Genomic DNA, 12,810 nt, shown 5'->3' on the forward strand with positions numbered 1-12,810 from the left:
GTTTTAGATATAGACAAGAGTAATAGTAATGGTAATAATAATACCATAATTTAAATAATATTCTAGATTGAATATAAAAGCCTCATTCTATATTGAAGTTAATGAAACCTGATAATAATCACTAAAATTCAGTACAGGACAATGATACTTTTATCTGACTAATTCAAGAAAATGCAAGATACACTTTGAAGAAACCAACAATCAAAATGCTTTAGTAGCTGACACAGTATGATGTCTTAAACATTTTGGGGTAAAGAGTATTTGAAGAACAGAACTAAGTTATTAGCTTATGATGAAAGACACAAGCAAAAACTCCATTTCCCTAAAGATGCCTTTGAGAGGAATGGAAAGGCAAATTGCACATGTATTTGAGAGTTGAAGACAGACCTGCTCATTCCCTATATGACCCTGCTTTTTGAAGGTTTATGAAACCTCATGTGCTTAGAGAGGATTAATCTACTGGGTGCTTTTGTCTCTCTATCGGAGTCTCTTGGACAAGGAGCCATTGATCAGTTTTCTCTTTCTGCCAACTTCTATCATCATCTCTGTCAGGTGGGCTAATGTAGCTGACAAAGAAGCCCTTTGAGATAGCTCATGAATAAGCCCATGAGGATTTTTAATAACAGAAAAGCTGTGGACTAGGCAAGATATTATTAGCAGAAGTCACAACTCAAGGTCTACATGGGAAATCCTGGGTCATACTGTGGCTTTGAGTTACTCATACAATAAGGAGAACATGCATGTAACTCGAGTTAGTGACTAACTCCCTAAGGAGAAAAAAAAGATACTCATTGCAGGAAATCTGCACTTTGATCCTGCTTGGTATGCATTGTATCTAGAGTCTTCCAATTGTAGATGAGACACTTTAGAATTTGTTGTATACGTTAATTTGATTGCACAGTGATACATTTGTTAGACAAATTACCACAGGTCTAATTAAAAGGCAGTCTTAAAGCCACCTGAATACTGATTATACTACATTTATTCTATTCCAATGTATTTGTGGAGATAAATTAGATGTAATCTCTAAGTAATAAAACTTAAGTGGTGTAAAATCTCTAGGTTGCTAGATCAAATATGATTGGAGAAACAACCACATACGCAATAACGTGAGTCATTGAATGAGGTATTGTGTATTAGTACATAAGCAATGTAGGATAGTTAAGAGACTGTTTAATCTTTGGTTGTTGTGGCTGACTTGTGGGGTCCACACACATCTTCTAGTTTAAGTCCTCAGTTTCTTCATCTGAAAATGAGTTGTTTGGATTTACTATCCAGGGCTGTTTCCAAAAGCAAATAAGATTAGGAAGTGCTTTGCATTTTCAGTGATACATAATGACAGGATATGAAAGCATTTTTTCTTCTTTCTTTGTTATTATTTTAATGTTTGTTTTTGAAAGAGAGAGAGAGAGAGAGAGAGTGAGAGAGCTGGGGAGGGGCAGAGAGAAAGGGACACACAGAATCCGAAGCTGTCTCCAGGCTCTGAGCTGTCAGCACAGAGCCTGACGTGGGCCTGAACCCATGAACCACGTGATCATGACCTGAGCCGAAGTTGGACTCTTAACTGACTGAGTCACCCCGGCACCCCATGAAGGCATTTCTTCTGATGAAACTCTGTCCCCTGGGCCATCCTGAGCCAAGAAAATGTAGTTTTCATATCCTAGAGCAGTTCACGACCCCAGGATGTGTATACATCTGGGTTGTTTATCCAGTCGCCTGCATGTGAAGATAGCTCATAAGTACATGCATTATAATTTGTTATAATATGAATGAACATCTGGCCAAAAAAAATATTTATTAATTCTAGGCTAATGATGTAATCAAACTTAGGTGTTTTTTTATTTGTTTTTGTTTTTATTTCATTTTTTTAGAGAGAGAACATCAGTGGAGGAGAGGGGTAGAGGGAGAGAGAGAGAGAGAATTTTTTTTAAAGTTTATTTATTTTCAGAGAGAGAGAATGCAGGTGAGGGAGGGGCAGAGAGAGAGAGAATCCCAAGCAAGCTCTGTATGACCAATGCAGAGCCCGATACAGGGCTTGAACTCACAAATTGCGAACTCTTGACCTGAGCCAAAGTTGGATGCTTAACTAACTGAGCTACTCAGGCATCCCAAAATTAAACTTTTAAAATAAGGGTGCCTGGGTGACTCAGTTGGTTGAGCATCTGACTCTTGGTTTTGGCTTAGGTCACGATCTCACAGTTCCCGTGTTCGAACCCTGTGTGGAGCTCCACCAGTGCAGTGCACTGCAGAGCCTGCTTGGGCTTCTCTGTCTCCCTCTTTCTCTGCCTCTCCCCTGTTTGCTCTCTCTCTCTCTCTCTCTCTCTTAAAACAAACAAGCAAACAAACACATAAACATACAAACAATAAAATAACTCACTATTGGGGCACCTGTTGGCTCAGTCGGGTAAGTGGCTGGCTCTTGGTTTTGGCCTAGGTCATAGTCTAACAGTTCCTGACTTCAAGCCCCACATCAGGCTCTGCACTGTGAGTGCAGTGCTTGGGATTCTCTCTCCCTCTCTCTCTGCCCTTCCACCACTTCTCAAAATAAATCAACTTTAAAAAATAACCCCCTATTTATATATGGGAAAACATAATTTTTTCCAGTTATTCCCAGTCCAGTGATCTTTGAATTATGATATTAACTTTTGTTGTTTTTTGAAGTTAAAAAAACATGATGGACAGAGAAATACCTGTCAGCATTGATAACTATTCCTTCATTCTGATTCATTAATGACATTTATTGCCTTTTTTTTAATGTTGTGATATCTATAGGTTTTCACTAGGCTCTGAACACATAGACAAATTTTTAGAATCTTGTACTAGTTTACGAGAGGTGAAATGGAATAAAGGAAACTGGATTAGAAGGTGGGTGGGAAATCTGTTAGGAGTTCTAGTAACAAGATTATTCTAGGGAACTGCCTTCTGTCCTTTGGGAAGTGAGTGTATGCACGTCTGTCTTTCCATACATGCCCCCCCTACTCCTGTGTGTGTGTGTGTGTGTGTGTGTGTGTGTATAACCTAAGGCATTTATAGAAGATTTTATTTTCTCATCTTGTCCTACCTATGGTGCTGGGAACCCCGGGTGTATGGAAAACCCCATGCTTACTGATTTTGCCATCTGGTGTTTGTGTAAAAAGTGACTTTCCTTATCTTTTATTAAAGATGTCTTTTTATCCTCATTTCTCTTTCCCACCAGAACCTCCAGGCTAAGTATATGCATGAAAGAAAATTCTCCTTCTGTCTGTGATTAATTTTTTGTCTCTAGTAAATTCTGCTCCTTGAGTTTCTCTGTAATCCATGGTAAACACCTGCCTCACAATATAATACTCTTTCTAAAAAATGGGCACTTCTACCTTTTACACATTAAACTTCTCCTTAAAAGAATTATTTCCACTTATCCTCACATTTTTATTATCATCCCTTGTTTGGTTTCAGTAGTCAGGTTTGTTCTTCTAGGATGGACCCGCCTTGGGACACCTATCAGCAAATTCAGTAAATGTGGTTTAACGTAGAGGCCGAGATAAGCTGGCTCTGCGAGTATCTAAGATCCTATTTTATTTATTAAGCTTTCTCAAGTAAGATTAAAATATTTCCTTTTGAAAATATTATCAGTAAAATTATTCAGGGTGCAGGGTTATGCAGTTAGTAACTTGAGAACCCAGTCCTGGGGCTCTAAATTTTCAGTTGCATATGTTAAAATATATTGAACCATCTCCGGAAGGAAGAAGCAAGTCATAAGAACTCTATTTCTGTGCTTGCCATAATAGCCCTACAGCTGTGAATAATCTCTGGGTCATAGTTTCTTCATTAGTAAATTAAATACTGGAACTCAATAATCTCTATATCTCTTCTAGCTCTAAAAGAGGAGATAATTGGATTAATGTTTTGAGTTTATTACTTATTTTTCAGGTTCTATGGAAGATTATTTTAGTTAAGAATTAAATGAATATTTCCTAATTAAATAAGATTATAGCTTTACCCATACTTTTCATATATAATACAAAGATAAGACCTAATGCTAATTAATGACCAGGACATGGAAAATGAATGGATAAATTAATTAGTAGTTTTCATTGAAAAGGCAAATTTATTTTAAAATATAATTTATGGGGCGCTTGGGTGGCTCAGTCAGTTAAGTGTCTGACTTCGGCTTAGGTCATGATCTTACAGTTTGTGAGTTCGAGCCCTGTGTCAGGCTCTGTGCTGACAGTTCAGAGCCTGGAGCCTGCTTCAGATTCTGTGTCTCCCTCTCTCTCTGCTCCTTCCCCACAATACTCTCTCTCTCTCTCTCTCTCTCTCTCTCAAAAATAAACATTAAAATTAAAAAAAAATCATTTAAGGTGTTATTCTTCTCATCACAGTTATATGGAAATTTCAGTTAAACTTGGCTTGAAAGTCAAGAAGGATACGGCAGTCAACATGTAATATGATATTTTAATTTGTTATTTGTTATTGGCTACCATGAATATAACTGATTTTTTTTAAGTTTATTTATTTTGAGAGAGAGAGAGAGAGAGAGGTGAGAGAACAAGCATGAGCAGGAGCAGGGGAGGGACAAAGAGAGGGAGAAAGAGAGAACTCCCAGCAGGCTTCACGCTCAGCATGGAACCTGACTTGGGGCTCCAGTTCATGACGGTGAGATCATGGCCTGAGCTGATATCAAGAATTGGACACTTCACTGACTGAGCCACCCAGGCGCCCCAACTGATTTTTTAACTAATGGAAAAAAAAAAAAGTCCTTTTTGAAATAGCTTCTGTGCTTTGGCTTATAGCTAACATTTGGCCTTGACAATGGTGTCTATGTCTATAGCATGTTCCATTTTGTGCCTCATATTTGGCCTGATATAAAAGCATGATATAGAAGATGAATAAACACAATAGTAGAAATTAAGAGACAAGTTAGTACTGATTATGCCAACCAGGGCCTATGTAACCTTGAGAAAGTCTCTTCTCTGAACTCTTCAGACTTCTCTGAACTCTTATTTGTAAAATGAAGGAACTGAACCAGGTGGTTGAGAATATTTCTTGGCATTATGAAACAGTGAATATCTATTTCTGTTTTAATCTGACCATTTGGTATTTTATGTTATGTGTTAATTTTTTTCTTTACTTGAATGTTCCATGATAACTTTTGATGCTTACTTTGTGAAATATATTTGGCATCAAAGTATTCTAATAATGAATCAAGATTCTCGTTAGATTTTTATGTGTAGAAAAGATTCTATTCTTGACTCTAAATTGAATTAATAGATGCTTTTTAAGTTATTTCTATTCTCAGATTAGGTCTTCAGTTCATTAATAATGATTTGTGAACGGTAGCTTTGTGTCACAGACTAGTAGATGAACACTAATGTTAACGTAAGTTTAGAGTCTATTCATTCCCCTCAGAGGTCAACTTTTTCAAGTACTGGAAACAGCTATTTTTGTTTAACATATTTCTAACAAATGCAAATTTAATAATGTTGATAATCAAAACTTAAACTTCATGACGCAGTGAAAACACAATCATATCCGATTTGTTAATCTTAAAAACATCCCAGTTAGCTCGGAGAGGTTTGTTTACCTGGAAATCCACTTTTTTGTCTACAGAAGTGAATGATAGCAATAATAAATATGTTATTATGCCAAACACTATAAACACATAGCCTCATAGCAATTCTGTTAGGTACTAAACATTTCTAAATTTACAAATGGGGAGATTTAAGCAACTTGTCTGAAGTCTGCAAAAACTTCCATAGACTTCTTTCTAATGCATTGTGGAGCAGCACGTTGAGATGAATAACCTAATAGGAAGCTAAAGTGATATGGATATGTGTTTCTGTAATGCAAGTTTGGTTACAGGTGATTGGCAAGTATAAAAATGGGCAAGTGGAAATTGTTTCTGAGTGATTTTTTTCTAGTGTGCAAATGTGTTTGAAGCATGCAGAAACAAGCATTCATGCAGTTAGAGGGAAAATTTTAGTAATATGCAGAAGTAATGTTTTTCAGAAACAACTGTTTTCTCCAAAGTTAAGGTATTTAGTGCTGCTGCTGTGAGTGCAGATGAAGAAGCTGGGAAAACATTTCCTTCATTTTGAGATTGAGAGAGAGAGAGATGAGAGAGAAATGAAAAAATAAAAAGCTGCATCTTAAGGCTCTTTTTTTTGTCAAACAATATTCTGTTGGAAACAGCTACATACAAAGATCTATGGTTCCAAGAAAGATCAATTGACCAAGATGCTGGATGCAAATGTGCAAATTTCTGGGATTTTTAACTGTGCAAGGAATTTCATTGTTATTGCTTTTATTACTTTTTCATAAATCTTAGTATTTTTTGTGCACAGAACAGAAAGCAGCCATCATGGCAGAAACTTCCTCTGTCACAATCTCTTTGTTACATTCATATTCATGGCCACTTAGCTCAGCTGATAAATGTCATGGTAATGAGATTACCCTCTATTTCAGGGCTTCCCACTGTGCTATGGCTGTAGTCTGTACTTCAGATCCCTGATGAAATTAAGAGGAAAAAAATATATAGATGAATTAGTGCAAATTAGTCATCCTCAAAAGAAAACTTTTTCAAAGAATTACTAATTTTACCAAAAGAGAACCTACATTTAGATCAAGTGTGTTTTTTTCTATTAAAACAAATGTTACAAAATACTAAAAATAAAAAAAAATGTTTACTTATTTTTGAGAGCGAGACAGAGAGACAGAGAGAGAGAGACAGGGCATGAGATGGGAAGGTGCAGAGAGAGAGGGAGACACAGAATTTGAAGCAGGCTCCAGGCTCTGAGCTGTCAGTACAAAACCCAATGCGGGGCTCGAACTCACAAACCGTGAGATCATGACCTGAGCTGAAGTTGGATGCTTAACCAGCTGAGCCACCCAGGCGCCCTGATATTAAAAATTTTTTAATCACCAATATTGTTCCCATCATAAGAATACTATTTTTATTTTGATGTATTACATCCAGACTTTGTTGTCTTGCTCATTAGTAGATAGACCTTTAAAAATAGTTGCAACAATAACATATACATAATTTTGACATCTGTGTTTTCACTTGTTGTCATTTACTTTTTTTTTCCCAATCACAGCGAATTTCATAACATATCAACATCATGATTTATGAAACCTCTCCTACTCTTTGGTATTTGAATTATTATTTTTTCTTATTATATGTCTTGAAGAAAACATCTTGGTCAAGATAGCTCTTTCTCTATGTGAAATCATTTTCTAAGAACACACAATGATGGTGAAGATTATTGGATAAATATTTCTTTAAAAAGAAAAAGCAAGCACACAAGAAAGAAAGCTATGACAGTTAATATATATCACCATACTACTTTTCATAATGGGCGAAAAGTTTCGAATTTCACCAGTAGTATGTAAACAGACTTGTCTCATCACAAGCTTTTATTCAATCTTTTTATTTTCAAGATTGGTGAAAGGTACAAAACAATATTTCAATATTGCTTTTGTTTGCATTTCTTTCTAAATGCTGGGCATTTTCCTATGGAGATGGTCTGTTGCTTATTTACTGGGACATGGTTTTTTAAACCTTTTGAAAATAGGCTTTTGAGATATAATGGACATACAACAAACTGCTTATATTTACAGCCTAAAATTTTGTAAGTTTGACTTATAGCCATCACCACAATCAAGAAAAAGAACATACATACCCTCTTCAACTTTTTTTTAATGTTTATTTATTTATATTGAGAGAGATAGAGTGAGCTAGTGGGGAGGCAGGGTGAGGTAAAGAGAGAGAGAGAGAGAGAGAGAGAGAGAGAGAGAGAGGAGTCCCAAGAAGGCTCTGCTCTGTCAGCACAGGCCCAAAGTGGGGCTTGAACTCATGAACTGTGAGATCATGACCTGAGCCAAAACCAAGAGATTGGATGCTTAATCGCCTGAGCCATAGAGGGACCCCATACCCTCTTCAACTTCTGAAAGAATTTGTGTAAAATCAGCATTTTTTTCCCTTACATATTTGGCAGAATTTACTAATAAGCCATCGAAGTCTAGAGATTTATTTGTGGAAAGGTATTTATTTATTTATTTATTTATTTATTTATTTATTTATTTTAAATGTTTATTTATTTTTGAAAGAGAGAGACCGAACACAAGCAGGGGAGGGGTAGAGAGAGACAGAAACACAGAAGTGAAACCAGGCTCCAGGCTCTGAGCTGTCCACACAGAGCCCGACGCGGGGCTCAAACTCACCGACCATGAGATCATGACCTGAGCTGGAGTCAGATGCTTAACCAGCTGAGCCACCCAGGTGCCCCAAAGGCTTTTAACTACAAATTCAATTTTTGAAAACAGTTATTAGGTTATTCAGGTTCTTTATTTTTGAAGGAGTTGTGTTTGTTCGTGCCTTTTAAAAACCTGTGCATTTCACACAAGTTGTCAAATTTCCTGGCATATGGTTGTTCATAGTATTCTCTCATTAACCTGTTAGTGCCTGCAGATTCTGTAGTCAGGTTACTTTTCTTATTTATGATGTTGGTAATTTATGTGTTTTTTCCACACTCAATCTAGCCAGAAATTTTTCTATTTTATTAGTCATCTCCAACAACCCAGTTTTGATTTCATTGATTTTTATCTAAATTTTCTTTATAAAATTATCTAAAGTTTTCTATTTTTTATTCCTTTATTTTCTGCTCTTAGTGTTATTATCTACTTTCTTCTGTTTAATTTAGATTTAACTTTTGGTTGGATGTTAGATATTGTATACTTTATCCTGTTGGATAATAGATATTTTTTATTCTTACAAATATTCTTGAGCTTTCTTTTGGATACAGTTACTTAGAAACAGTTATTCTGTCAAGGCTTGCTTTTGAGCTGTGTTAGAATCAGAGCAGCCTTGAATCAAGGGCTAACTTTCCCTACTGAGGCACTACATTGTGAGTACTCTACTCTAAATCCTGTGAATTTCAAAGTTTTTCTCTTCTTTCTTGCAGGTGCAGGAAAGTTAACTAGTCCCAGCCTTATATTATTTCTAAGGATTGTTCCCTCTAATCCTTCTAGGTTGTTTTTCTCTGGTCTCAGGGTAATTTCCTTACATGAATATTTCGACCCACACTCAGCTGAATATTTATAGGGGTCCCTCTGCAGATCCTTGGATCTCTTGGTCTGTTTGTCTCTGTCTCCCTATCTCTCTGTCTCTCCCTCCACAGTTCTCTCCTATTTGGTACTCTGCTCTCAGACTATCAATTGTCTCTCTGTGTCCTCAACTCAGGGGTCTTTTTTATCCATTCTTGTTGACTTTTTAGAAGTGGTTTTGCTTGCTTTTCATCTATGATTAATCTCCTCATTTGTCTATTTATTTTTATGTAACAGGTATCGAATCAGGAAAATTACTTATAGAAATAATTGACAGCTCAGGATGACTATCTTCCTTTAAAGAAGATTTTAGTGCTTCTGCTGGTCTCTGGGTTTGCTATTTGTCTGCATAACTTGACACTGAGATTTGTGTTTGAAGTTTTCTTGTCTACACAGAAAACCTGGGCTGTAGTCTGGGTTCCTTCTTTCGTCTTAATCCTGTGGCTCTTTGGATCCTAACTCAAAGCAGACAGTGGAGTTTAGCCGGATTGCATACTTCACAGGTCCTGGAGGCAGACAGATCTGTCACCCAAGACTTGTAATGAGGCTAAAAATGCACAAAACAAAAAGTAGCTCAGCTTTTGGTGATGACCAGCTTATGATTGGATAATGACCCTGACAAAATGTTCCAAATTGCCATGTTAAAATCTCTGGGTCCCATCCTTTCCGGTGGCATTTTCATTCCTTACCACCTACCTATTTGGTAAATTTAGGAAAATGATTTTTATATTTCATCCATCAGTTTAAAAAAAATTCTTTTAATGTTTATTTAGTTTTGAGAGAGAGAGAACATAAGTGACAGAAGGGCAGAGAGAGAGGGAGACAGAATCTGAAGCAAGCTCCAGGCTCTGAGTTGTCAGCACAGAGCCCAAAGCCGGGCTCAAACTCAAGAACTGTGAGATCGTGACTGAGTTGAAGTCGGACGTTTATGCGACTGATCCACCCAGGCACCCCATCATCTATCTTTCTGGTTATGTTTATCAGAAGAGTTTTTCTGAAATATTTAGTCCACTGACAATATATTTCCCTTTAAATGTCAATAAGCAGTGTTGCCGCTGTAAAGTCACTGTCTGAAATGTTAAATGCAGTATTACTTTAAATCTTTTAAATTCTTATAATACCAAATACAATGGTCAAATAATTATGACGATTAAAAATGTCTCCAGTTATTACCAAACGTCCCCTGGGGAGCAAAACTGCTGCTGGTGAAGAGCCACTGCTGACCGAAATCTGGAGGTGGGGTTGCAGGCTCCACCGGACATGCGTAGAACCATCACGTTGCGCTCTCCGCTGCGAGGACTCTGCCCCAGCGTAGGGCTCTAGCCTGGTTTCTGCAAACCCTGAATGTCTCCTTGCGTATTCCTCCCTCACAGACACAAGGCTACAATTAAACAGAATTTTTTTTTTTTTCTTCTCTGTACTTCTCCTTCTCATGGGGAGGGTATTCTATTCCCTTTTCTCAGCACGTAGTCCTTTCTAACTTCCTAACACCTGTCGTGTCCAGTTTAAATGCCATTCCTTTTCTGGGGCCTTTCTTCACCTTCTCATGTGCATTTCCCCCCTCACTTTAAATGTGGTTCCTCCCCTGCATGTATGAGTGATCAGATAAATCATGAAAAATATGAGGGAAGAATTTGTGTCTTATCCATCTATTGTCTTCTAGAAACAAAGGACAGGTCCCTGCATCTGGTAGGCACTAAGTAAATGTTTGTTGAATGAATAAATCACTGTTTTGTAAGATGGGATAGTAATTGTCTTCCAGATACTACTTCTAGAAAGGAACTACTTCCTTAGCTTCTGTTTTGGAATCATCATATATTTATCACCAAAGGATTTAACTAAATTATACCCTTCCTAAGTTCCTATTTCTTTGCACATATTAATTCTTGGAACATTATGTCCCATACATGGACTATGTACTAGGTACCATTTTACTTCCATTTATTTGTCTGATAATAAGCTTCTCTCTATCTTTACTGTTGATTATTTTTAAAAATAATTTAAGGACATTGATTGTATGCACACAATTCGATCTTGTCTATCCATGTTGACACCTCAATTTTAGAATTTATAAGAAGAGAATCCTATAACCAATTGAAATTAAACTGAAAATAAATAAACTTAATTTTTGTTCAATTTTCCTTGTGGTTCAATTGTTTCTTGTGTAATGTTTTACTGACCCAGAGTAAAATCAAGTTATAGCAACATTTCCCAAAGAATGTTGTGCCAGTGTTTTTAGGTAACCCACGAAAATAAAAAGTTGATAGTTAAATAAACTGTTGAAACTTTATGGTATATCTTGCTCTGGGGAATCCATAATTCACAGCAACATGTTAAAAGTAGTAAGAAATCCTATAACAAAAATCAATCAATTATTGTTTCAATCTCATTGAACCTATTGTTTCTAAACCGTAGACCTTAGTGGTTAAACATTGAGGTCCTGGCAGTAGATGGCCTGGCCTCCGATTCCCACTCTACCATTTTCTAACTGTGTAAACTTGGGTGAGTGTCCCAATTTTTTGGCTGGGAAAAAAGGAGGTAATGGTGGAACTGTAGAGTGTTGTAAGGATTAAAGAATACATGTGAAGTACAGTGAGTCTTGAATAACAAGGACTTGAACTACAGGGGTCCACTTACACATAACATGGGTTTTTAACAATACAATCCTGTAAATGTAATTTCTCTTCCTTATGATTTTCTTTTTCTTTTTTTTTTTAATATTCATTTAGTTTTGAGACAGAAAAGACAGAGCAAACAGGGAGGGGCAGTGAGAGAGACAGAGAGACAGAGAGACAGAGAATCCCAAGCAGGTTCCACACTGTCAGTGCAGAGCCTGAAGCAGGGCTCAAACTCAGAAACCATGAGAACATGAGTAAGCTGAAACCAAGAGTCAGACACTTACTGAGCCACCCAGGTGCCCCTTCCTTATCATTTTCTTAATGACATTTTTTTTTCTCTAGCTTACTTTATTGTAAGAATATATAGTGTATATATATTGCTTTATCAGTAAGGCTTCTGGTCAACAGTAGTTAAGGTTTAGGGGAGTCAAAAGTTATATTGCATGGATGAAGGGGTCAGTGTTTCTAACCTCCACTTGTTCAAGAATCAACTGTACTTAATATTGCCTGGATTATTTAAAACCCTCAATATACATGTGTTATTATTATTTCATTGATTATTAATCATCATAATTTATTAATAATTATAATCAATAATCACATTATTAAAATTATTGGGAATTCTATATCAGTATAATTAATAGGATTAATATATTTAATACTAATTTATCAACAATTATTTGTTATTGGCATTATTATCAGATAAATCCTGACCACAGGATTTACTTTGGAGTAAGACCTATGAGGGTCACTATGGGATTTGTTAAGAGATTTGGAGGGACTGGTACGGAGTTGTTTTTAATATAGTTGCCTTTCTAGGGAACTACGCTCAGATGGATTAGTTTTTATCTCTGGGCACGCACCTGCCAGTAGGCTGTAGGAAACAGCCAGTAAATTAAGTTTTTTCCCTCCAGGTGCACTGAAGTGCCCTACAATCCTCTCTGCCCAGAGAGAAGAATGAAGCATGAAGCCAAGAAAAAGAAAAGGACCTCCCTGCCTCCTCACATACAACACAGATACGTACACGTACAGATGAGCATACGGAAACACGGATCCCTGCATCATGACATATATGCAGGCGTCCGTTCTCAAAGAAGACACACTTACA

At 36.7% G+C, this 12,810-nt stretch overlaps 1 long non-coding RNA gene across 1 annotated transcript in view; it reads left to right on the forward strand.

The window, feature by feature from the left end:
- The window catches only part of LOC109263433 (uncharacterized), a 143,690-nt gene extending 130,896 nt beyond the window's left edge, over positions 1-12,794 (forward strand). Inside the window, exon 5 of the long non-coding RNA XR_002078207.2 lies at positions 12,617-12,794. This is a non-coding gene — a long non-coding RNA (uncharacterized LOC109263433). The remainder of the gene's footprint in view (positions 1-12,616) is intronic.
- Positions 12,795-12,810: the final 16 nt, after the last annotated feature.

The sequence above is a fragment of the Panthera pardus genome, unplaced genomic scaffold (assembly GCF_024362965.1).
Source record: "Panthera pardus isolate Hobbes unplaced genomic scaffold, ASM2436296v1 HiC_scaffold_17, whole genome shotgun sequence".
NCBI classification, from domain to species: domain Eukaryota; kingdom Metazoa; phylum Chordata; class Mammalia; order Carnivora; family Felidae; genus Panthera; species Panthera pardus.